The sequence below is a fragment of the Pongo abelii genome, chromosome 11 (genome assembly GCF_028885655.2).
Source record: "Pongo abelii isolate AG06213 chromosome 11, NHGRI_mPonAbe1-v2.0_pri, whole genome shotgun sequence".
Lineage (NCBI taxonomy): Eukaryota > Metazoa > Chordata > Mammalia > Primates > Hominidae > Pongo > Pongo abelii.
Window position 1 is genome coordinate 109,521,353 of NC_071996.2, and position 24,185 is coordinate 109,545,537.

General features: G+C 41.5%; 1 protein-coding gene and 1 long non-coding RNA gene across 7 annotated transcripts in view; one reads left to right on the plus strand and one right to left on the minus strand.

Annotated features, from left to right (window-relative positions):
- The window catches only part of CMKLR2 (chemerin chemokine-like receptor 2), a 38,218-nt gene extending 34,393 nt beyond the window's left edge, over nt 1-3,825 (minus strand). For 3 of the 6 annotated variants that reach the window (XM_063712997.1, XM_054549681.2, XM_063712998.1), the window contains exon 1: nt 3,600-3,745. The gene's annotated coding sequence lies outside the window, so the exon portion shown is untranslated. Of the gene's footprint in view, nt 1-3,599 lie in introns of all 6 variants that reach the window. The other 3 variants (XM_054549679.2, XM_054549680.2, XM_002812792.5) reach the window with 3 other exon arrangements.
- Nucleotides 1-24,185, plus strand: part of LOC134759615 (uncharacterized) — a 67,196-nt gene that overhangs the window by 6,363 nt on the left and 36,648 nt on the right. The window lies entirely within an intron of this gene.

Sequence of the window (24,185 nt, forward strand, 5' to 3'; positions counted from 1 at the left end):
GTGTTCTCATTATTCAGTTCTTACTTATAAGTGAGAACATGCCGTGTTTGGTTTTCTTTTTTCTTTTCTTTTTTTTTTTTTTTGAGACGGAGTCTTGCTCTGTTGCTCAGGCTGGAGTGCAGTGGTGCGATCTCGGCTCACTGCAAGCTCCGCCTCCTGGGTTCACGCCATTCTCCTGCCTCAGCCTCCTGAGTAGCTGGGACTACAGGCGCCCACCACGATGCCCGGCTAATTTTTTGTATTTTTAGTAGATACGGAGTTTCACTGTGTTAGCCAGGATGGTCTCGATCTCCTGACCTCATGATCCACCTGCCTCAGCCTCCCAAAGTGCTGGGATTACGGGCATGAGCCACTGCGCCCGGCCCTTTTCTTTTTCTTTTTTTTTTTCTGAGACAGAGTCTCACTCTGTCACCCAGACTGGAGGGCAGTGGCATAATCTCGGCTCACTGCAACCTCTGCCTCCCAGGTTCAAGCAATTCTTGTGCCTCAGCCTCCCAAGTAGCTGGGACTACAGGTGTGCGCCACCGTGACTGGCTAATTTTTGTATTTTTAGTAGAGACGGGGTTTCACCATGTTGGCCAGGCTGGTCTCGAACTCCTGACCTCAGGTGATCTGCCTGCCTCAGCCTCCCAAAGTGCTGGGATTACAGGCCTAAGCCACCATGCCTGGCCCTGTGTTTGGTTTTCTGTTCCTGTATTAGTCTGCTGAGGATAATGGCTTACAGTTCCATCCATGTCCCTGCAAAGGACATGATCTAATTCCTTTTCATGGCTGCATAGTATTCCATGGTGTATATGAGCCACACTTTCTTTATCCAGTCTATTATTGATGGGCATTTAGGTTGATTCCAGGTCTTTGCTATTGTGAATAGCAAATAGCATTTTTACTCTTTTTTTTTTTTTGAGACAAAGTTTCACTCTTAACTGCCCAGGCTGGAGTGCAATGGCACAATCTTGGCTTACCACAACCTCCGCCTCCCAGGTTCAAGCGATTGTCCTGCCTCAGCCTCCCAAGTAGCTGGGATTACAGGCATGTGCCACCACACTGGGCTAATTTTTTTATATTGTTAGTAGAGGTGGGGTTTCTCCATGTTGGTCAGGCTGGTCTCAAACTCCCGACCTCAGGTGATCAGTGTGCCTCGGCCTCCCAAAATGCTCGGATTACAGGCACGAGCCACCATGCCCGGACTGCAAATGGCATTTTTATATGGCACAACTGAATAAAGAAAAAGCTCTGTCAACTCTCACTTATACAATTAAGTAAAATGTTTCATTGCCAGATTTTTCCACTCAATTAGAGGTTTATCATTATAAACTGTAAAAGTTTTGTGAAAAATTAAGGATGTCATATCTATATGCCATTTTTTCTAGGTTCAATGATTTAACGTGGATCCAACTTTGTATTTTATTATTTTTCATGCCTAGGGACAATTTGGTCCTAATGAAAATTCAAGCAGGCACATATATATTCCTGCTTGGATTCTCCAACTTTTTCAAGCTGCCAGGTTGTCTACTTCCTTTCAAACTCATTCTCTATGAAGTCTTTTCTTTTTCTTTCTTTTTCAGATTAACTCTGCCTTTATCCCCTGCCTGGCCCACCTGCTAGTGTTCGTCAAGCACTTTCATAATGATGATAGTTCATGTGCTTATAGTGATCACTTTTAGTTGAATATTGGTCTCCACTGTATCCAGTTATGTAAAGCACTTAACATGGAGGAACTATACCCAATTCATTCAGTTATTTTTTTGTTTTGTTTTTTGAGACGGAGTCTTGCTCTGTCTCCCAGGCTAGAGTGCAGTGGCACGATCTTAGCTCACTGCAGCCTCCACCTCCCGGGTTCAAGCAATTCTCCTGTCTTAGCCTCCCGAATAGCTGGGACTACAGGAACATGCCACCACTTCTGGCTAATTTTTATCGTCACTAAAACTATCATATCACCGGGACCCATTTATGTTTCCAAAAAGTCATTTGTTTTCCCATAAGTGCCCTTCTCTTCCATTTCTCCTATTCTCCTATTAAGATGGTATATATAAAACAAAACAAAAAAACACACACATTAAAAAAAAAAAGAAAAAAAAGATGGCATGTGAGCCCTAAATTCTAACTACCCATCTGAGTCACTTTTTTTTTTTTTTTTTTGATAGGATTAGGTTCTGGTTGCCCAGGCTGGAGTGCAGTGGCACAATCATAGCTCACTCAGCAACCTCTGAGTCACATTTACTTGGGAACACCCATATCTACATACATACAATTAAATTTTGTTTTCTCTTGCTAATCTTCTGTCAATTTCATTTGCTGGTGCCTGATAACAAACTTAAGAGGGAACAGGAGAAGTTTTTTCTCCCTGACACATCTATAATCTCACCATCAGAGTAACACATCTATTATCAGTTTTGCATATTCAATCTTTTCTACTTCATTAATTTTTTACATGATTATCATTCGGTTAACATGATCTGTTATTAAATATTTATCTCAGGGACATGACAATTAGCAGTCAAGTAACAGAAAATGTGTGACCTTTTATAAACTAAATGACTTAAATCAGATAAAATCATAAAATAGGCCATGAAAAACATAATAATCTAGTGTCTGGAAGATGTACAAATATGATGAGAATTATTCACTAGGAATAATTACTTGTAACTTGAGACCCAGGAAAGGTCCCTTAGCCTTTTTTTTTTTTTTTTTTTTAACAAAACAAAAATACCATCGGATTAATTTAACAACAGGTTTGTGGATTCTTGAGTGAATGAGTCTGCCTTAAGTGAAAAAGGCAATTTAAGAGCATTATTGCCAGTGAAAGTCCTGTTATCAAACTTGATTTGGTTTTCATTAGCTTTCTTTTGGAGGAAAAGATAAAAGGCAATTGGTGCTCACAGTTTCTGACTAGAAAAGGAACAATTGAATAGCTGAACCCTTCCCTCCCACAGTCTTCCCTGCATTTAGCCATCTACCCCTTGTTGGGAGAGCCCAGATACCAATTATTCTAACAAGAAATTGATAGCGAGATTCAAAAAGGCAACAACAACAAAGAAATGGGAAGGCCCAACAAACCACAAGACTTTCATTGTAAAAATGGGGAGCCAGTGGCGGGGAACCACATTACAACTCAATTTAGAACTTTTTTCCCACCTTGTAATCTAAAGAGGGCAATATCAGCTTTCATCTCGGAGTACCATTTTTTTCTACTAGTTTCTCAACAGTGAGCCTTCCACAAATGATGTTTGACTATTTCTAGATCACAACTCCTTAAAAGACAGATTTATGAGCTGTAATTATGTAGGTAAAAGCTGAGAAAATTACTGAAAGTTCTTTGTCCGCCCACCCCAGCAACATGCTCATTTTCCCTCTTGCAGTGTTTTAGGATTAATCAGCAGCTGTAGCGAACCCTGTAGGATCGTCCCTAAACACTTTTGCCAAGACCAAAAATATGAATCTGCAGACAGAGCATTTTGTAAACGATCAGGAGTCCTTTTCCTTTTTTGCCAGCTGGTAGTTAGTCAAATGCTGTTTTGTAAATAAATCATCTGCAGGAATCCTCATCAGGTCCACTGTAAATGTGTCAGTTTGAGGAAAACAAACAGGAAAGCACTTACCAGTTAATTTTCTGTGAGGAGAGAAGCTATTGTCATGCCTGGGTGTACCTTCCCGGTTCCAGAATGAAATGGAGGGTGGTGTTCAGAACGGCTGCATTCCTCATTCCACTTTTATCTGGCTTTTGAAATGACAGTGTAGAGAAGAATGATGTTGGGTTTTGAATGTGGTTCTTCCCTTCCCCCACCACCCTCCATAAAAATTCATCATGCAATCCTGGAGAAAAGTAAGCAATGAACATACTGTACAAATTAATTCTTTCAACCAGCCTGTGTTTGTGTAACAAGTTTGTTTTTTGAATGGAAACCACTGCTGCTAGCTGTTCTGCTGCAGGCTGAAAATCAGTAATGGATGGGGGGCACCCAGCCCTCCTTTGTCTGGGTAGGCTTTTGCTTATGAAAAGTCAAGTTAAATTAGCAGAGATGGAATGTTCTTTAAATGCATGGTATAAGGCTCATCAGGAGATTTTACTTTCTGTGATTCAGTGTGTCCTGATAGTGAAGAAATGGAATCACATATTGGTTAAGTGTGAATTTTAACGTTTATTTTTATTTTTATTTTTATTTTTCGAGTCGGAGTCTCGTTCTGTCGCCCAGGCTGGCGTGCAATGGCACAATCGCGGCTCACTGCAACCTCCGCCTCCCAGGTTCAAGTGATTCTCCTACCTCAGCCTCTGGAGTAGCTGGGATTACAGGCACCCACCACGACGCCCAGTTAATTTTTGTATTTTTAGTAGACGCGGGGTTTCACCACGTTGGCCTGGCTAGTCTTGAATTCCTGACCTCAGGTGATCCACCCGCCTCAGTCTCCCAAAGTGCTGGGATTACAGGCATGAGCCACCACGCCTGGCCTTAAAGACTTGATTTTTTTTTTTTTTTTAAACGGAGTCTCGCTCTGTTGCCCAGGCTGGAGTGCAGTGGTGTGATCACGGTTCACTGCAACCTCCGCCTCCCGTGTTCAAGGAATTATCCTGCGTCTGCCTCCCAAGTAGCTGGGATTACAGGCATGCGCCACCACGCCCAGCTAATTTTTTTGTATTTTTATTAGAGACGGGGTTTCACCATATTGGCCAGGCTGGTCTCAAATTCCTGACCTTGTGACCCACCCACCTCGGTCTCCCAAAGTGCCCGGCCTAAAGGTTTGATTTTTATCCCTGGTCACCATTTGTGGGTCTGGCAGATGTGGGCACATCTGTGTACCTGAGGCAGGACTCAGAATTCATAAATTCAAGGGATGAGAAGCGTGGAGCTTGAAGGTAGGCATGCCTTGATGTGGTGAGCTTACCTCTGACGGCTAGCTATCTTTATTTTTTTAATTTTATTTCTTCTTATTATTATTTGAGACAGAGTCTCGCTTTGTCGCCCAGCGTGGAATGCAGTGGTACGATCTCGGCTCACTGCAAGCTCCACCTCCTGGGTTAACGCCATTCTCCTGCCTTAGCCTCCTGAGTAGCTGGGACTGCAGGCGCCCGCCACCACGCCCGGCTAATTTTTTTTTGTATTTTAGTAGAGACGGGGTTTCACCATGTTAGGCAGGATGGTCTCGATCTCCTGACCTCGTGATCCGCCCGTCTTGGCCTCCCAAAGTGCTGGGATTACAGGCGTGAGCCGCTGCACCTGGCCGCTATCTTTATTTTTGTATGGTCTAACTTCAGCTTAACCATGTGATACCCGAAATTGCACATTGTTAGGCCGTGAAACATCAGCTGCCAGAGAAGCACAGGATTTCGTTTTTGTCCACTGTTAAAGACCAAGTCTAGGAAATCTAAAGCAGGAATTCTCACAGTGGAGGTCGGGGGTGGGGGGTGCACTTTTTCAAACTACAAATATCCCTCTGCCCTATAAGAATGTATACTTTTCCACACCTACCCGCAATCCCTTGATTCAATCTTGGCATATTTTTCAGTGTTTTGTGAGACCGGATGAATAGATGTGGTCAGTGAAGGGGGTACTTAGTAGAGCTCTGCTAGTTTCCATTCCTTTGCGTTAGCAGTATTAGTATTTACTATAGTCTATACTATGTTCTGTAATCACACAAAATCACAATTTCATCTGTAAAAGCCATTATTGAGCAGAATCTCAGGAAGTTTTGGTTACTTTACATGAGTTTATTTTTGGCTATAGAGCAGGAACCATTGAGTAGCAAAGAATATGAAAAGCGACAAGAGAAATGACATTGATCAAGGATTGTCCTATGTGCCAAGCATAGTTTAAGCACAGTACACACTGAAACCAGGAAAGTGTATGCATTTTTATGTTTTAGCCACCACCTAAAACAATTAAAACATATGCTTGCTTAGCTTTGAAATTAGTCTAAGAAACAATAAATAAAAGGAATAATAAACAAAATATCTCTGCAAACGTACCTTATAGTTTGATGTTATGTTTGAAGAGCTTCCCTTTGACACCCTAAGGCATGACTTGCAGTTGATCTGTTATGCAAAAGTAGCTGAAGTGCTCAGGTGTACTAAAGATAAGCCACCTGCCACCTCTGAGCATTAAGGGTATAGTAGATACCAGCCAGGCTGTTTGGTGCATTGGTTAAACTGGTGGGTCAGTTAATTGGAGATCTGTTAAGAGAGCCTTTTGTGTAAGTGGCAGGGTTGGGGTTTGGCTCCAGACGTTCTGACTTCAGATACCATTATCTTAAGAGACTTAACCATTGGGCTATCCATCTCCTTATTGGAAGAGATATTTATAGAATTGAGTGTATGAAAGGAAGGGATAGCAAAACTTCTGCCAGGTAGAAGGATTTCCAGACAGTTTTGCCACTTTCTAAAAAACCATTTGCAAATTTTCTGAAGGCTGTTATGGCTAGTATTTCAAGGGGTTTCTTTTTATATTATTTTTATTTTTAAAAATAGAGATAGGAGCTGGGTGCGGTGGGTCATGCCTGTAATCCTAGCACTTTGGGAGGTGGAGGTGGCCAGGTCACCTGAGGTCTGGAGTTCAAGACCAGCCTGACCAGTATGGTGAAACCCTGTCTCTACTAAAAATACAAAAATTAGCCAGAAGTGGTGGCGTGCGCCTGTAGTCCCCAGGTACCTGGGAGGCTGAGGCAGGAGACCTGCTTGAACCGGGAGGTGGAGGTTGCAGTGAGCCGAGATAGTGCCACTGCACTCCAGTCTGGGCGACAGAGCAAGACTCCATCTCAAAATAAAAATAAAAATAAAAATAAAAATAAAAATAGAGACAGGGTCTCACTGTATTGCGCAGGCAGGTCTTAAACTCCTGGGCTCAAGTAATCCTCCTGCCTCAGCCTTCCAAAGTGCTGGGATTACAGGCGTGAGCCATCATGCCTGGTCTCAATGGGTTTTTGACAGAAGAATGTGTGGAAGCAGGTCTATAAGGCCAGCTGGGCTCAGAGATGGAAGATACACAATGCCGCTGTCATATTATTCTGGGGACTAGGATCTCCCATTTCATACAAATAGTATTTCTCCACTAATGCTTGAAATATCACTATTAGAAAACTGTTCTTTTGAAGATATTACATTGTAAAAGAGAAGATTTATATTAATCTAATGAAGCTTTAATAGTGAGAAACGGTTGGGCGATTTTAAGTGGGTCATCCCCTCCCCTCCCATCAACCCCACGAGAAAAATTGGGGTTGCCAACTTGGCCTTTCATCTTTTGATATCATTAAGGTTAGCATTATTCTTCCTCTTTCTTGCATGATGTTAAACAGCACATTTCTCCCAAACATCTAAAAACTCTGATGATAGAAATTTTAGAAATAGACATTTGGGAGAATATTATATCATCATGTCATATTAATTTTTGTCAGTGATCATTCTAATCTTTTTGTTGTTGTTTGAAAAAAAAAATCTATCCGGAACAAAAGCATTGGAAGAGAGATATGCAAAAGGACACTTTCTTACAAAGAAGCTGATTTATGAAAAACAAAGACACTTCAATGTTTCCCTCCTGTCATACAGGGTGATGACTATCTTGTGTAAATGCCTTTCTTAGGGCTGGCTCTTCAGGGTAGTCAGGTTGGAGATTAGACTTGGGGGGCCCTTACTTGGTTAAACTGTGAGGCTGGAGACACACAAAGCTTTTTCCAGAGACTGAAATGGACTCACATGGCAGGCTCAGTAGCCCTGGGGGTCACAGCGAGGAACCATGGCAACCCAGCCATACAGGGACGTTTTCATCCACTTAAAGCAGAGAATTCTTAAAGGCTTCTAAATGAGGATGAAGCCTTGTCTAGATTCTTGCCTCTAATTGTTTTGCCCGATGTAGAAAGTGAGTCTTGAGGATACTTAGTGGGAAAGTCTGTGGAGGACTTAGTTCTCCATCTTTTCCACTAAGATTTCCGAAGTTCTAATTACCTGTAGAAATGTGGGGAACAGCTTCTGTTTTATCTCTAATTTGAATAAACCTTCACTTTTAATATGCCAAATGCGAATTCAAAAGAGATCCAGATACAAAGCATTTTTAGGTTGGTTTTCTTAACTACAACCTACTGGCTCAGACACATGGCATGCGTGGGGTGTGAAGCTTTGGGGGGCAAAGCAAGCACTCACCTCTCTGAAGTTGCCGGTGCCTGTGGCTGCTGCGGGAAAGTGCGTGGCCAAAGTTTTCAGGGCTCTGGGCTCTGTCTGAATCCTTGCGGTTTAATGATTTCTCTGGGAGGACGGGTCACAGCTGCCCTGAGTCTAGGAAGAAGTGTTTCCTCTCTTTGCAACAAAGGGAAATACATAATCTTTTAAGTTATTGCCCTGGAAAAGGAAATGTGGTTTGCCAGTGGTTAAGTAAATCTGTTGTACATCAGTTAGTCAACAGCATCTGGGTGACACCATTGTTGGCCCTGATTTAAGAGAAAGGGCTGCTGTGGACATTCAGGTCACTCCCAATTACCTACTCTAATTATGCTACTTTTCTCATTAAACTGCAGATAATTGTGGCTATGATGTAAGTGTATCTGGATTTTTCCAAAATGCCATATTTTAGGAAAGGAAAAGGATCACATAAGACAGCATATTTTCTCAACCTCTTTAAACTTGTTCAGCTGCTAGTTTTGCATTTTTCATTAGGAAATTGGTAGCCTGGGGGCTCACTGCAGCTGTGAATGTGTTTTGTTTGTGAAGCAGTGTTTTCTAGAGTTTGAATTAATTTCCAACATTTAGAAGTCAGGAATCTTAGCCATCTAGATTATCGGCTCCTCATGAAAAAATTAGCAGATCTGGGTACACTGGGCCCATGTCCCAACAAGGATACTGTTCGAGGTGCCTGCATAGGGGCTTACTCCCAGCACCACCTGCCCGCTTTTGGCAAGGTATTGCATCCCAGCTCCACACCTTTCTCCTCTGTCCTCCTCACTCATGGACACTGTCTGGATCCTCCAGCAATTTGCACTTTCAATTTTTGTATCTCTTTCTAATTCTTTTCCTATTGAGTTTCTTCCATTTAGGAAAATTGAATATGCAGAATAAGTCACTGGGTGCTTATTTTTACTGCATAAGGAACTTTAGATTTGTTCATTAAAAGAAAATGAATCCCCAGTGTTTCCCTAGTAAAACCTGAATGCATTATAAAGCATTATGAAATTAACAAAACCAATCTTGCTGAGCTTAACTATGGAATGGAGGTATGACGAAAGGCCGTGTAGGAGGGAGCAGTCCACCCAGGTGTAGGCAATAAAGGGACTACTGTCTGTAGGGAATTTAAAAACGATAATAAAACCAACTAAAGCCCTTCTGCTTTTCGTTGGCACCATGTGCCAGCAATTCTCAAGTCAATCATGAACTACTCCTCCCCTCAAGAGACCTCTTGTTGGTTTTGGTTTCAGTTGTGAACAATTACTGTGATTATAATGAGCTGTAGTTTTATGAATATGTATAATCTACTCTTAAATAGACAATGTATTTTACATAAAAGCTAAGTATTCTTATTTTAATTTTTGTTAACTTCTCTTTAATAGACAATGTATTTTACATTGAAGATAACTGAAAAAACTCCCAATTATAAAGATGCCCCGATGCCATGTGTTGATTCAGATATGCTTTCTCTTGAGATTAAGTTGATAATGGCTCCAAAACATTGGCACAGCTTGTATTTTCCCATTGTGATCTACATGTGCCTGCATTCAAACAACAGATTTAAAATACATAATGATAGCACAACCATGGCAAAATAAAGAAGCAGAACTTCTCATTTCAACTTCTTTATTCCATATTCTCTCTTGGAATTTTTAGTTTTTTTAAATTTTAAACAGTGAAACAAAAAGTGCTTCAAGGTGTACTATTTTTTTTCCTTTGGCAATTGTAAATTTTAGTCCATAGATGAAATTTTTGGCTGAATTTGAATATTTTTTACATTAATTATTTTTTTTTTTTTTGAGATGGAGTCTCACTCTGTCACCCAGACTGGAGTGCAGTGGCATGCTCTCGGCTCACTGCAATTTTCCACCTCCCGGGTTCAAGTGATTCTCCTGCCTTAGCCTCCCCGGTAGCTGGGATTACAGGGATGCATCACCATGCCCAGCTAATTTTTGTATTTTTAGTAGAGACAGGGTCTTGCTATGTTGGCCAGGCTGGTCTTGAACTCCTGATCTCAGATGATTCACCTGCCTCGGCCTCTCAAAGTGCTAGGATTACAGGCATGGGCCACGATGCCTGGCCTAAAAGTTATTTTAAAAAATGATCACTTTGGCAGCTGAGGCAGGAGGATCACTTGAGCCCTATAGTTCAAGACCAGACTGGGCAACATAGTAAGACTCTGTCTCTACAAAAAAAAAAAAAAAAAAAAAAAATGCTGGGCATGGTGGCTTGTACCTGTGGTCCCAGCTACTTGGGAAGCTGAGGTGGGAGGATCACTTGACCCCAGGACTTTGAGACTGCTGTGAGGTGTGATTACGCCACTGCACTCCGGAGCCTGGGTGACAGAGCAAGACCTTGTCTCAAAAAAAAAAAAAAAAGAGGAAGGAAAAAAATTAAAAAAAAATGTTTTTTTAATGCTCTGTTTTAAAACTACAAACTGAATCAAGAAGTAAAGGCATTATGGCAATGATGTGATTTACTAGTTGCCTACATTGTACTTTCTTCAGATATTTCAGTTTTATTAAAATTTAGTTATTAATTGCTGGACAATTATTTGCATAAAATATTATTATGTCATACTGTAACCAAGAGCTCTATGGTCAAATTTGTTAGTTAGATATAAAAACTGTGAGGAAATCATTGTCCATTTTTTCTTTTTTTGTCCTGTGGATATATATTACTCATTTATTTTTAATTTAGTTTCCTGGCACAATTATATATTATGAGGTTCAATTAAAAAAAAATTCTATGGTAGCTCATGCCTCAGTGTGGTGACTCACCCTTGAAATCCCAGCACTTCGGGAGGCTGAGGCAGGAGGATTGCTTGAGTGCAGGAGTCCGAGACCAGCCAGGGTAACATAGTGAGACCCCGTCTGTAAAAATTAGCCAGGCGTGGCAGCACATGCATGTAGTCCAAGCTACTTGGGAGGCTGAGATGTGAGAATTACTGGAGCCCAGGATGTTGAGGCTGCAGTGAACCACAATCATGCCACTGTACTCCAGTCTGGGCAACAGAAGGAGACTCTAAAACAAACAAACAAACAAACAAAAAAACCTCACCATCTGCAGTTTTTGTTTCATTTCATGATATTACTGAAATTATTCTGGTCATATTGAAAAAGGGGGTATTAAAAATTGATCTACTGTAGATGGCCAGCATAGATACACCACTGCAATGGTACACAGAGACATCAAAGTAATGTAGGGGAGGAAAAAGTTCCTGTGTACCCTCTTAAATTTGGAAGCTGGGGCTTGCAAACTGAACTGACAAAAGACATATTAACAGGAGAAAAGATTTATTTCACGAGCACACAGAGGCTTCACAGAAAAGAATTAAAAACCCAAAGAAGCAGTTCAGAGCTTGTATACCATTTTAACAAAGGGTGATAAATTGTAGAGAAGTGACTAGACAAAGGAAAGTGAGGTGGTTTGGGCTTCTAAGGGCAGTAAATTGTGGGAAGGTGACTAGGAAATGTATAGTAGACAAGGCTTGTTAAGTAAAGTTTGTTATGCAGGATGTGAGGGCGATCTGGTTGTGACATCTCTCACCCCATTGATTGCCAGGGTTGATTCAGCTGATCTGGATGGCTAGGCGGGTGTCCCCTTCTTCCCTCACCACTCCACGTGCATTTCTCCCAAAGCTGCACACTTGGTGGAAGAGGATGACCATCCCCGATAAAGAAGGACTGGTCTTTGGTAAAGGGTATAAGAGTAGCTGTGCTCCCCTTTTAGAACCTCCAAATAAGCTCCCAAGTTTGTTATGCAGACTCAATTCAGTGTCATCTCCAGTGATAAGATAGTCTGGTGGTTAAATTTGTTCTCCTCTCCTGGTACTAGAGAGAAACATATCTTTATAAATGGAAACTTGTGTTACCTGTACAAAGGGAAACTTATGCACTGGTTTTAGGCAGAAAGGAAGAGAGCAAACGTTCTTCCTGTGTCCATTATTTCTTAATTGCCTTCAGCTGAAAATATTGCTTATACCAAAGTGGTATATTTGGGGGTGGCATATTCTGATCCCCTTCACAAACTTATCAATGTATGTCCTGGTTCATTGGGTTTCTTCTGTTCTGTTGGAGCTCTCTGTACTGAATTTTTAGAAACTTTTCTTTCTAAAAAAAAACTGTGGTAAAAAACACATAAATCTTACTGCCTTAACAATTTTTTAAAAGAGATGAGGTCTTGCTATTTTGCCTAGACTGAAGTGCAGTGGCTATTCACAGTGCTATCATAGTACATTATAGTCTCAAACTTCTGGGCTCATGTGATCCTCTTGCCTTAGCCTTCTGGGTAACTGGGAATACAGATACACACCACTGTGCCTGACTTATCTTGACCACTTTTATTTTTATTTACTTCTTCTTATTATTATTATTTTAGACAGGATCTCAGCCTGTCACCCAGGCTGGAGTGCAGTGGCATGATCATGGCTCACTGCAGCCTTGACCTCCTGGGCTTAAGTGATCCTGTCACATCAGACTACCAAAGTGCTGGGGTTACAGTTGTAAGGCATGTGTCTGGACCTTACCCATTTTTTTTAGGGGGGTGGGGATGGAGTCTCGCTCTGTCATCCAGGCTGGAGTGCAGTGGCACAATCTCGGCTCACTGCAATCTCCACCTCCTGGGTTCAAGCGATTCTCCTGCCTCAGCCTCCTGAGTAGCTAGGACTACAGGCATGCGACCACACCCAGCTAATTTTTGTATTTTTAGTAGAGATGGGGTTTCACCATGTTGGCCAGGATGGTCTCGATCTCTTGACCTTGTGATCTGCCCACCTTGGCCTCCTGAAGTGCTGGGATTACAGGTGAGAGCCACCAAGCCTGGCCTGGACCTTAACCATTTTTTAAGTGTACAGTTCAGTAATTCACTTTTATATTGTCATGAAACAGACCCCTAGAATGTTTTTACCTTGAAAATCTAAAACTTTATACCTATTAAACAACTACTTCCTTGATTTTTTTTTCTTTTCTTTTTTTTTTTTTTTTTTTTTTAGAGACAGGGTCTCACTCTATTGCCCAGGCTGGAATACAGTGGTGTGATTATAGCTCCTGGACTCAAGTGATCCTCCCATCTTGGCCTCCTGAGTAGCTAGGACTACAGGCACGTGACACCACACCTCACTAATTTTTAAATTTTCTGTAGAAGCAGGGTCTTGCTATGTTGCTCTGGCTGGTCTCAAACTCTTGGCCTCAAGTGATCCTCCTGCCTCGGCCTCCCAAAGTGCTGGGATTACAGACATGAGCCACTGTGCCTGGACTACTTCCCTTTTTTTTTTTTTTTTTTTTTTTGAGACAAAGTCTCGCTCTTGTACCCCAAGCTGGAGTGTGATGTTGCGATCTTGGCTCACTGCAACCTCCACCTCCTGGGTTCAAGCAATTCTCCTGCCTCAGCTGCCCGAGTAGCTGGGATTACAGGCGTCTGCCACTGCGCCCAGCTAGTCTTTGTATTTTTAGTGGAGACAGGTTTCACCATGTTGGCTAGGCTGGTCTCGAACTCCTGACCTCAGGTGATCCACCCGCCTCGGCCTCCCAAAGTGCTAGGATTACAGGCGTGAGCCATTGCGTCTGGCCCCCTGAATTTTCAAAAGGAGATCTCAACTGATCTTTTCAGCCATCCTGAAGAAGGGAATCAACCTCACAGTGGCAATGTAAATAGAACAGTCCAAGCAGGTCCTGACAGGACAGCCTGATTTGCCTGGAGTGGCAGAGGTCCAGGTGGAGTTCCTGGAAGAAGAAGGATAGAAAAGGGCCCAGACCATTATCTTTACCATAGGCTTTGGAGATGCTTGGTATCTTTGGAATGAAACCGTCCATAGAATAAGATGCTAGCAGCTTGTTTAGGCTTTACTGCATTACAGTCAGGGTCACACTGTAGCACCTTCCACTCACTCATTCAAAGGAACTTTTAAAATAGTAACTTTGGTTGAGTGCAGTGGCTCGTGCCTGTAATCTTAGCACTTTGGGAGGCTGAGGCTAGCAGATTACTTGAGTCCAGGAGTTAAAGACCAGCCTAGGCAACATGGCGAAACTCCATCTCTGCAAAAAATACAAATAAGTAGCCAGATGTGGTGGTGCACGGCTGTAGTCCCAGCTTCTCGGGAGGCTGAGGTGGGAGGAGTGCTTGAGTCTGGGAGGTTGAGGATGCAGTGAGTTATATTCATGCCACTGTACTCCAGCCTGGGTAATAGAGCAATACCTTGTCTCATTAAAAAAAAAAAAGAAAAAAAAAAAAAAGAAAGAAAGAAAGAAAAGAAAGCCCTAAAACCCCCAAAAAGAAAAAACTTTTTTTCTTTTTCTTTTTTTCTTTTTTTTTTTTTTGAGATGGAGTTTTGCTCTTGTTGCCCAGGCTAGAGTGGAATGGCACGATCTCGGCTCACTGCAACCTCCGCCTCCCGGGTTCAAGCGATTTTCCTGCCTCAGCCTCCCAAGTAGCTGGGATTACAGGCGCCTGCCACCAAGCCTGGCTAATTTTTGTATTTTTAGTAGAGACGGGGTTTCGCCATGTTGGCCAGGCTGGTCTTGAACTCCTGACCACAGGTGATCTGCCCACCTCGGCCTCCCAAAGTGCTGGGATTACAGGCGTGAGCCACTGCGTCCATCCAAAAACTTTTTTTCTCAGTGAAAACAGTTGCAGCCAGGCATGGTGGCTCATGCCTATAGTCCCAGCACTTTGGGAGGCCGAGGTGGGAGAATCACTTAAGTCCAGGAGTTCAAGACCAGCCTGGGCAACACAAGGAGACCTCATTTTGAAAATGACAAAAATCATTCTCAACCCTGCCCCCGCCATTTAGATAAACCAGTCTTGACATTTTGGCATATTTTTAATATTTAAAAAATATCTGTGTGAGATTAGGTCATACATGGAGTTTTATAGCCTACCCATTTTACTTACATCATGAGCATTTTTTCATGTCATTACATATTATTCACAAACATGCTTTTAATAGCTGCATAATATACTCTACAGAGTTCTTTAAGGAATTTTAAAAAGCAACAACTAAATTTATTGCCACCCTAGAACACAAAAGTTTCAGTGCTGTCAAACCTGTCTTCCAAGCAATTACTGGTTTATCTTATGCTGAAATAAAGTATTATCAAGTTGTATCCTAAAGGATAAGTACATTTTAAGAAATATTAAAGTAAAAGACAAAACCTTAGCACAGGCTGCAATTTAGGCAAAATAAAAAGAGAATCTGGTGTTATCTGTCAACAATTTAGAAAGCTTTTTCCATAAAATTAAATAATGACGTGATATGTCATTCACTGTACTTGTAGCAGCATAATTACAATAATGAGACTTATTTAATATAATGAGACTATATTTTAAAAATGTTATTCCAAGCATGCTACTTCGTGTTGCTTTGCTATTAAGCTACTTAATATTTTCCATTTAAGTTTTTATGAAATCCAGGAAGCAACGTGAGGAGAAATTTTTGTTGAATTATAAAGCATATTGAAATGGAAAAACAAAAGCCTCTCTTGCATCCTCTAGAGTCAGATAGCAACAGAGTTGGAAGCTTATAGCTTTAGCTAGAGCCCACAAGCCCTCTGCAATGAATACAAATTTATAGTGCTTTAAAGCATAATAAAAAGGGCATACTTGATATTTTATTTCCTCTCCTGTCATTGTGGCTATCAAAAAGTTGCAGTTAATGTCACCTTTGGAAATTTGTCTGGAAACAAAACCAAAATTATTATGGCACCAACGCACATAAGGGTGATAAATGCAAAGAGCAGGACACTCTTGGCCAGAACAGAAAATGGAAATGGCACTGAAGAAATTACTTGCTGGTAGAAAAAGCAGAGTCAGACTGATTAAGTGCTGTTGCACTTGGAGATAAAGGGCCCAGCCCTGAGAAAGGCACTGACCACGCATTTTCCAGGAGAGGTCTTTCCTCTCTAGAATGAGACTCTTCAACTTTCAGTTTTGTGATTAGTCGCTTGTTTCAGAGGGAGAGGAGAGCTCATCAAATACTGATGGCAAGATCTGGGCCATTAGAAAGACGAGTTTTTTAATCTGAGTTGCTCTTGCACTGCCTGGCTAGATGACCTTAAGCATGTTTCTGAAATTATTCAAGCCCTGGTTTTTTAATCTGGTAAATGAGGATAATGATATTACCTATATCATAGTGTTGTTGTGAGGTTTCACTGAGATGGTATGTGTAAAGCACATAAAGAATAAAGTTTCAATAAATGCTTGTGTTATTATTATTACTTGCTATGAATTGCCCTAGATACTTTCTGGTTTTACTTTCTTTCTTTCTTTTTTTGTTTTTTGAGACAGTCTCACTCTGTCGCCCAGGCTGGAGTGCAGTGGCATGATCTTGGCTCACTGCAACCTCCACCTCCCCGGTTCAAGTGAGTCTCCTGCCTCAGCCTCTCAAGTAGCTGGGATTACAGGTGCATGCCACTATGCCTGGCTAATTTTGTTTTGTATTTTTAATAGAGACAGGGTTTCGCCATGTTGGCCAGGCAGGTCTTGAACTCCTGACCTCAAGTGATCCACCTGCCTCAGCCTCCCAAAATGCTGCGATTACAGGTGTGAGCCACCATGCCCAGCCTTATACTTTCTTTTGAGACAGGGTCTCACTCTGTTGCCCAGGCTGGAGTGCAGTGGCCATGATCTGCAGCCTCGACCTCCTGGACTCAAGTGATCCTCCCATCTCAGCCTCCAAAGTAACTGGGACTCTAGGCATGTGCCCCCACCATGCCCAGCTGATTTTTTTTTCCTGTAGAGTTGGGGTCTCACTATAAATAGGTGAATCCCCAAATTGGGGTCGGTCCATTAGAGTTCTTGACTTCACACAGGAAAGAATTCAAGAGTGAGCCAACAGAATAAAGTGAAAGCAATGGAAGTTTATTACAGGACTAGAGTATGGGAAAACGGCTGCTCCATAGACAGACCAGGGCTACCCCACAGGCAGAGAGGAGCACATACGGATTGCTGTCTAGCTAGATCTATAGCCATTCCTTAATTATATGCTACATAAGGGGTGGGTCATTCACAGATTTTCTAGAAAAGGGGTGGAGAGGTTCCAGAACCAAGAGTGCCTCCCATTTTAAATCATATAAGGTAACTTTTGGGCGTTGCCATGGCATTTGTAAACTCATGGTGCTGGTGGGAGTGTCTTAGCATGCTAACGCATTATAATTGGCTTATAATGAGCAGTAAGGGCAACTAGAAGCCCCTTTCGTCACCATCTTGGTTGTAGCTGGTTTTGGCCAGTTTCTTTACACCATCCTGTTTTAATCATATTCTATTTTGATCAGCAGGATCATGATGGGTGCTCAGAAAACAAGTGCTGCTGATCAGCAACCTCAGCTACATTGCCCAGGTTGGTTTTGAACTCCTGAGCTCAAGTGATACTCCTGCCTTGGCCTTCCAAAGTGCTGGGATTACAGGTGTGAGCCACCATGCCCAGACTGGTTATACTTTCTATTGGTAAGGTGCTATGCCACCTCTTTACCTTGTGACAGGGACCACAATTACCCCCTAAAAATCCATTCCCTCCTTTCTTATCATCAGAACCACAGTTTTACTTAGGACAGCAGTATACTCAGAAAAAACACTACAATTCCCAGCTTCCAGTGAAACTGAGCATGGCCACTAAGATTTCGGTAGAAAACACTGGCTGGGGCTTCAAGGAAAGCTGGCTCAGATTTCGAGGTATGACTTGGAAGGTCAACAAGATTCAGCAACTCTTTTGAACTACAAGGGCAAGACAAGTGTAGGGGCGAAGTTACCAAAGCTGTCTCAGTTTAGAAATTCTTGAGGCACTGAAGTAATGCTAGCAACCTTTTATTTCCAGACTTTTTGTCTCTTGAGAGATACAAGCTCTTATGTGTTTAGGTCACCATTACTTTGAGTTTGTTATGATATGTTGCCAAACCAAGCTGTGACTCACATACATCACACCGTGTTAAATTCTTTGAAAAATAAGGACAACTTCATCATTCAAGGTATCATTACAATAACGTCTCATTGTGTGAGGTAATCTGGGTAACTTTGTGTTTGAAACAAATAAATGAAAAACTTAACTGACTGCAAACTCTCCCTCACAGAATTTTTGTAAAGACGGAATGAAAAGAAAGCACGTAAGTTTACCTGTTTAGCACAGTCCCTGACACATAGTGGTTACTTAGTTCACAGCGGCTAATATTATAGGGCTACCACAAAGGGAAACAAGCTAGAAAAAAATCCTGTTTATCCTTGGAGTAAAAAGCAGGGACAATCATTTTTATAGCTTAGCCGTTGGCAATCTGTATTGTTATTTTCCTAACCTCTTTTTGTCTGACAGTTCATTATTCAGGAGGATTTCAGCTCAAAAATAATTGACAAGGCAAGGCCTTAAGGAAAGGCAATGGATTTCATGAGACTGGAATTACAAAAGGAGTGCCCTTCTACTTGAAGAGAGTGCCAGATAACAATTTGTAATCTCTGGATGCTATGTCTCTGGGATATGACCGCACCCTGTACCCAACATTTGAAGGGATTATGTCACTGTTGAGTGCTGGGGTAGGATATAGATTCAGGAAAAGGCAGCTGTGCCTGCTGCTCAGAGTATTAGTTGGGCATGGGCTGTTTGTTGCCTCTTCATTCTTCTTCATAGGTCGCAAGTGCAAATTCAGGTGGAGTTGGTATGTAACATGTGGTGGAAATTTGGGCTGTGATGTCGAAAGGTATTGGGTAAGCAGGTCTATTCTGAGCTGACTCCAGTCAGCCATATTGGTTCCAGCCAGTTTCAGCCTGTCACCCAATTTTGTTGCAAAGGGAAGGGACTGTAACAAACTGTTCCCTTATCTGCTCCCCTGCAAGACAAACTCCAGAATTTGTTGTTAGTTACCAAATTCTCTAACCCTGTGCGGCACAGTTTCCAGAGGTTGGCTTACTCTTTCCTGATTCTCTACTCCTATTTGCCAGTGGTATAGTCAGTAACACAACATGGAGGAGGAAGGGACTCAGTGGCTCTTTGTGAAGTTTTTATTTTATTTTATTTTTTGAGAGAGTCTCACTCTGTTGCTTAGGCTGGAGTGCAGTGACATGATCTTGGCTCACTACAACCTCTGCCTCCCAGATTCAAGAGGTTCTCCTGCCTCAGCCTCCTGAGTAGCTGGGATTACAGGCATGTACCATCATGCTCAGCTAATTTTTTTGTATTTTTAGTGGAGACAGGGTTTCACCATGTTGGCCAGGCTGGTCTCGAACTCCTGGCCTCAAGTGATCTGCCTGCCTCGGCTTCCCAAAGTGCTGGAATCACAGGTGTGAGCCACTGCACCCAGCCTGTGTGAAGTTTTTAAATGGTAAAAACATCTGTAAGGACCTTCCCCGCAACCTGTGATGGTCAATGTGACAAATGACTAATAATTAACTTTGAAGCTTTCATATGGACATCATTCCCAGAATGGAACCTGAGTGAGGTCACTATTCACACGCCAAGGATTTTTTTTTTTTTTTTTTTTTTTTTTTAAGACAGAATCTTGCTCTTGTCACTCAGGCTGGAGTTCAGTGGCACAATCTCAGCTCACTGCAACCTCCGCCTCCTGGGTTCAAGTGATTCTCCTGCCTCAGCCTCCCGAGTAGCTGGGATTACAGGCGCGTACCACCACACCCGGCTAATTTTTGTACTTTTAGTAGAGACGGGGTTTCGCCATGTTGGCCAGGCTGGTCTCGAATTCCTGACCTCAGGTGATCCGCCCACCTCGGTCTCCCAAAGTGCCGGGATTACAAGTGTGAGCCACTGCGCTTGGCCACCACGGATTTTTTTAAATTACCCTAGTCTGTTTTAGCATTGTGCTACTTTTAGTTAAGCTGTGAAAAAGTGAAAAAATGGAAGAGACAGCTCCTAGACACTGTGTATCTCATCTTAAATTTATTCTCACTGGTCGTAGGAGGAAAGCTTCTCTGAAAATTGTTGGCAATGTCATGAGAGTCTTGGTGTCACAAACATCTTATTGTGAAGCCACAGTGTCCTAGATGATGTGTAAAACACACAAAAGGTAAGATTACTGCTTTCCCCGAATTCTGTACTGCTTATCCAAACTATGACCTAATTTAAGTGGAAGGAAACATTTTGTAAAACAATCATTCATAGATATGTTTTATAGTATCAAATTGGTAACCACATTCTAAAATTATAAATCTTTTTTTGTGACCTGTAATCCCAACACTTTGGGAGGCCAAGGCGGGCAGATCACTTGAGGTCAGGAGTTCGAGACCAGCCTGGACAACATGGTGAAACCCTGTCTCTACTAAAAATACAAAAATTAACCAGGTGTAGTGGTGCATGCCTGTAGTCCCAGCTACTTGGGAGGCTGAGGTGGGAGGATTGCTTAATCCCAGGAGGCGGAGGTTGCAGTGAGCCAAGATTGTGCCACTGCATTCCAGCCTGGGTGACAGAGCAAGACTCTGTCTCAAAAAAAAAAAAAAATCTTTTTTGTGACAGTGAAAAACAGGCTAATTCAACTCTACATTATATTTAAGAGACACACATAAATCAAAGAGATTATGGTATATCCACACAATGGAGTCTTTTGCAGGTGACAGAAAAATAAAGAAAATCTTTGCGTACTGATATAGAGTGATCACCAAGATACATTTTAGCAAAAAAAGATGAAGTTCTAGAACTGTATTATAGTATGCTAATGTTTGATTAAGATAAAGTGTGTGCATATGTGTCTATATGTGAATATGTGTGTGTATACACGTGCGCTCACACACACATCTGTATATACTTATATTAAAATGGTTATCTATAAATAGGGTAGAATAAAAGGTGAAAAAGATAAGAATGAAAGCTGTCCCTATCTACAATCCATTCTCTTTGCAACAAAAGGTATCTAAAAAGTAACTTGAGCTGGGCATCGTGGTTCATGCCTGTAATCCCAGCTACTTGGGAAGCTGAGGTGGGAGGATCACTTGAGCCCAGGAGTTTGAGCCTGTAATAAGCTATGACTATGCCACTGTGCTCCAGCCTGAGTGACAGAGCAAGACCTTGTCCCTACAAAAACCAAAAAACATGTGTCTCGATATATAATTCTGTTTTTGTAATCATATTTGTTTTATTTAATTAAATGAATAAAACAGAATCAAATGAAGACAGCAGTCTTTAAAAATGAAAAACAACCTGAAACTAATGAACCTAACTGTATGTCAAGTTGGTAGCATATTCATACAGAGAAAAAAGTCATTTCAAGTGACTTTAAAATACAGTATTTTTCCTGTACATCCTTATGAGATATAATTTAAGAACAAAAGGACTGCAAAGAAACTTGAAACAGCAATCAGTATTTATTGATAGTAGAAATATTGGCATTATTTGAAAATATTCTAGATATATTGAAAAGTAAAGTGAAATTAAAACTTACATAAACATAATTTAGAATGAAGATATTCAGTAATCAGTACAAGAGCAGAGAAATAATGTACAAAACTCAAGGAAGTTTATATTCATGGGTAACAAAACCCAAAAGAAATGTATAAATAAATATGAATAAAATAATTTAAAACAATTTAAAAAAAGAAAGAAAAAATATAAAAAAAGATTTAAAAAATCAAGGAGGTTAAGTTAAAACATTGTAATTTTAAATTTGAATTGGAAGTATAAGAATGAACTCAAAATTATATTTTCTCTTAAAAATGTAATTTTAGCTCTGTTCTCCAAAACACCTAGAAGTAATAAAAAGCAAGTGACGAGCTCCAGTTGTACCTAGATTAGTCTCTAAATATCCATTTTCTTTACAAAGCTGCCAGAGGTCTTTGGAAAAATGATAGGAAATGTACACTACCTATATAAGGTTAGTACCTATATGAGCTGGAAAACAAAGAAGTTATAAATTAGGTCAAAATGATAAAAGAGCCATCTATTTTTTTGAGATGGAGTCTCACTCTGTCACCCCGGCTGGAGTATGGTGGCATGCTCTTGGCTCACTGCAACCTCCGCCTCCCGCGTCCAAGTGATTCTCCTGCTTCAGCCTCCTGAGTAGCTGGAACTACAGGCATGCACCACCACGCCTGGCTAATTTTTGTATTTTTGGTAGAGACAGGGTTTCACCATGTTGGCCAGGCTGGTCTTGAACTCCTGACCTCAGGTGATCCTCCTGCCTCGGCCCCTCAAAGTGCTGGGATTACAGGCGTGAGCTACTGCGCCTGGCCATAAAACAGCCATCTTAAAGGGCCTTTCTCTGGTCTCAGAAGAGACATTTTGGGCAGAAATCAAGATAAATAATGACTGCAGCTCATCAAATATATTAAAAATCTATGAGTTCATAATGACACTGAAGGAAAAACTAATTGGTCACCATTTGGAGGTCATTAGGACATTATAACTCATTTACTGTTATTACCCTGAAAATAAGGAAAGAATTAAGCATTTTCTTGTGTTTCCTGTATACACTATGCCCAAGATAGCCAAACTATTAATAAAGGAAAGTTTTTCTTTACATAAAAAATCCAGCTTACAACTGTAGGTGGAAAAAAATGAAAGGATTAGAAAATCACCATTTTGCAACTCCTAAAGATATAATGGATCTAGGTAATGATCTTCAGTGGATGCTAAAATAAGTAGATTAAAGGTTGATGGAGGAACTTTACAAATGAAGAATTAGGCTACTACCTGAACCCAACTGATCGATGTTAACATCACTAAATGTGTGCCAGCCAGACATTCCGTGTGTCTTGATGTGATACAATAGAAAGTGCACAGCATCACCTATGAAGTATTCTTGCCTAAAGTAAATTGAACCAAATAGAATCAAATCTCTAAATCTAACTACCATTTTGCCGGAAATGCCGGGGATGGAGGAAAAGTTAAATGACATTATGAGAAAGCAACCAGCCACATCTAAAATGTGTAACATTCTAAAGGATAGATGATTCTCCAACAAATTTATTGTTGGAGAGATGAGGGACTCATAAAATAAAAGAGATTTAAGGGACTTTATAACCAGATAAAATGTGTAGACCTTGTTTGAAGGCTGGCTGCCTTTGAGGCAATCAAGGAAATTTTAACACACACTGGGTATTAGATGAAGTAAGTAAAGGATCCCTTGTTAATTTTGTCAGGTGTGATAAGGGAAAGATGATTATGTTTAAAAAAGTTTGTTAGTTAGCAATACATACTGAAATGCTTATTAGTCATATGATATCTGCATCTGTAACATATGCCGGTGTCCTAAAATACTAAACAAAAGGATTTAAAGAAAGGTATGGCCATCAGGCAGAAATGTTTCAGAGAGGACCGGTAGAATGGGAAAAGTATTCCTTGTTTTAAGCAGTAGGTGAGTCATTGGTGACTTTACAAGAGCATCCACAGACAGATGGGTAGTCAAGGAGCAAGCCAGACCAAATGATTTGGGGAGTAGTTAGAGGAAAGGGGGTGGACAAGTGCAGTCAGTGAGAAATTACTTATTTTTTCTTTTGAGACAGGGGTCTCACTCTATCGCCCAGGCTGCAGTGCAGTGGCACGATCTCAGCTCACTGTAATGTAACTTCCACCTCCCAGGTTTAAGCAATTCTCCTGTCTTAGCCTCCTGAGTAGCTGGGATTGCAGGCATGCGCCACCACACCTGGCTAATTTTTTGCATTTTTAGTAGAGACGGGGTTTCACCATGTTGGCCAGGCTGGTCTCAAACTCCTGACCTCAGGTGATCTGCCCGCCTCGGCCTCCCAAAGTGTTGGGATTACAGGTGTGAGTCATCACGCCTGGCTGAGAAATTACTTTCAAAAGGCTGGAAAGGGCTGGGTGCGGCGGCTCACGCTTGTAATCCCAGCACTTTGGAAGACTGAGGTGGGTGGATCACCTGAGGTCAGGAGTTCAAGACCAGCCTGATCAACATGGAGAAACCCCATCTCTACTAAAAATACAAAAACTTAGCCAGGTGTGGTGGTGCATGCCTGTAATCCCAGCTACTCGGGAGGCTGAGGCAGGAGAATTTCTTGAACCCAGGAGGTGGAGGTTGTGGTGAGCCAAGATCGTGCCATTGCATTCCAGCCTGGGCAACAAGAGTGAAACTTTGTCTCAGGGGGAAAAAAAAAGCCTGGAAAGATA